General features: G+C 40.0%; 1 long non-coding RNA gene across 1 annotated transcript; it reads left to right on the top strand.

Moving 5' to 3' along the window:
- Nucleotides 1-227: 227 nt before the first annotated feature.
- On the top strand, nt 228-2,200 carry LOC129891447 (uncharacterized). The gene is made up of 3 exons (XR_008767196.1): nt 228-284; nt 886-932; nt 2,122-2,200. It is a non-coding gene; the product is annotated as an uncharacterized LOC129891447 (long non-coding RNA).
- Nucleotides 2,201-2,580: the final 380 nt, after the last annotated feature.

Below are 2,580 nucleotides of genomic sequence, written 5' to 3' on the forward strand. Positions count from 1 at the left end.
GAAAAGTGGTGATGAAGTGTAGAGGAGGTACTGCTCAAATTTGGTTTTGGAAATCCTACACGGACGGCTGTGAGTATTTTGGTCATATCTTTTTGTACAAAATTGATGTAGGGATGATTCGAAATTGATTACGACCCTAATATACATGTCTATAACTTTCATTAAGGACGTAGATCCTGTTTCCCTCCATTACCCCTTCGAAACGAAGCGACAAGGTAAAACAGTAAGCTGTCCAGATTTCACATTTTGGATAGTTTTGGCGAGTTTGACAAGTTTAACGTAAGGTAAGGTTTCTTCTTTAAATTTGAGCTTTATGTGTTCTGATGGATCATTTTAAACTCCCTATTGGTGGTTGGAAATATGAAAATGGCTTAGAAATACTTGGCGTTCGGAATAAACTAATTTGTAGTCGTTATAGTTGAATTGTTGTCGAAACAAAGTGTTGTTCTTGTGAGTTGCTCTGCAGGGGTGTGGCTTATTGTTGCAGGGCCTAAATATGTCCTAATGTGGGTTATGGTGCTGCTGGTAGAAGACACATGACCCCTTGTTATGTATAATTAAAGGCGTCACAAAATAAAGGCTAGACGCCCTATTGAGATATCGTATTTTTGGAATAAGTTGTTTGGAGTGTATGCTGTATATTGTTGGTATGAATTGCTGCAGGTTGTTGTTGTTGGTTGGCTGTAGGTCTTAGGGACCTGATTGGAAATTTGGATAGGGCACATTATAGGGGAGGTGCTGCCCAATTTTCGTTAACGCCTTAACAAACTAAAGGACTAGTCGAGGAAACAACTAAGGCAATAGATTCCATTAACATTAAGGCGTAATCCAAGATGCTGGAAAGTTAAGAGTAGTTGATATTCGTATTACTTTCATATTGAATAGGTTCGGAAGACGACGAGACGAGCAGGATAAAGGGTAACTCCTAAAAGGTATGTAAAGCTTTCTTGTGGCATGTTTTGGTATAAGCACGTACAATTATCTTTCTTTCCTTTTGGCAAGTTTTAGCCTTAAGTGAAGTGTGTGTGGAATGTGGGGATAATTCCATTCCCAAAACTCCAAGTATGCCTCATAACCCATATCCACTGCTTAGTATTGGAATTTCTGCAAGAATTGAGTATTGCCTAGTAAGGCTTCTATGTATTAAACACTAGTATTTGGAAAGCTATCTCTCATTTCCTTTGATACATGTTTGGTATGAAAGTGAGATTATGCTGCCATAATGATTCACCGAGCCCCATGATGGGCCGGGTATGAAATATGTGTATGCAGATCCCATAAAGAAAAGTACAGACCATATATAGTTTATTCTCTTTCTTCTTCTGGCATGTCTTAGTTGTAGGTTAAACATCATATGAGTTCCGGCGTAACTCCATTCTTAGCATCTCTTATTTACGTCTGAATATCGAACTTTTATAATAATCGAACTATTTCCCTGGAAACTTTTATATGTTAAAAAGGTAACAAATGTACAGGCTCCAAGTCTTACAGACTATATGTTAACAAATGTTTCTGGTTCCATAAGCGATTTGGCTTTACTTTAGTACATGTCTAGGAGCCCCGAGATTATAATTGAGACAGCCCATAATGGCATTTAGAGGACACTCGAGATGACTACACCGCTACTCGGGTTCTCAAATAAAAGCTTAACTTTCTTATTCTGTCGAGTCTCTGATAATGATTTAAATTGCATATAGTTACTCACTACTCTACTCGTGTATATTGTAACACTTCTTTCCCTGAGTTCCGGGCCAGGATATGTTCTCGTGCACAGTTCACTGCATTATTCACTGAGTCCCTCAATAGAGGGCCAGGATACGTGTATAAATATATGATGATGTGTTGTAATAAGGTGGTGATGGCACTGGGGCCATGATGGTTTTACAGAGATGATTTTACAGAGATGATTCACCGACCCCCGAAAGGGCCGGCTATATGATATGACTCGAGCATGCATGTTTTTGTAATTCATAAAGTACAGGTACAGGTTTCTGAATTGATATCTTATCCCCTGATTCTCTATCTCAGATATGTTTCCAGTTGTTTTATATTATGTTTTACATACTCAGTACACATATCGTACTGACCCCCTTTCTCGGGGGGCTGCGTTCATGCCCGCAGGTACAGATACAGATTTTGGGAGTCCGTCAGCTTAGGATTCCATGCAGCTCAGCTGGAAGAGGCTTCATTGTATCGGAGCCTAGTTTTTGATACTGTCCACGGATGTATAGAAATTGTTTTATCCATTCAGGGGTACGGCGGGGGCCCTGTCCCGCCATATGTTGTCATTTATATGTTTAGAGGTCTGCAGACATGTATATGTGGGTTGTGTATGTCAGTTTGATTAAGCTGGGTCTACATGATATATGATATATATTATTATGTTATGGCAGCCTTGTCGGCTTGCGTGCCCTGTCATGTTGTGATACAAACGAAAAGGGCTACAGTTTATGAAAATGTTATCGCCAGTGGGGCTCTATTACATGATATTGTCTTATTTACGATTCAATGTGACCTCAGCTAATAGATATATGTACGGGGGGTCCAGGTCGGACCCCAGTCGCGGCCTACGGGGTTGGG

This window comes from Solanum dulcamara, chromosome 6 (assembly GCF_947179165.1).
Source record: "Solanum dulcamara chromosome 6, daSolDulc1.2, whole genome shotgun sequence".
Lineage (NCBI taxonomy): Eukaryota > Viridiplantae > Streptophyta > Magnoliopsida > Solanales > Solanaceae > Solanum > Solanum dulcamara.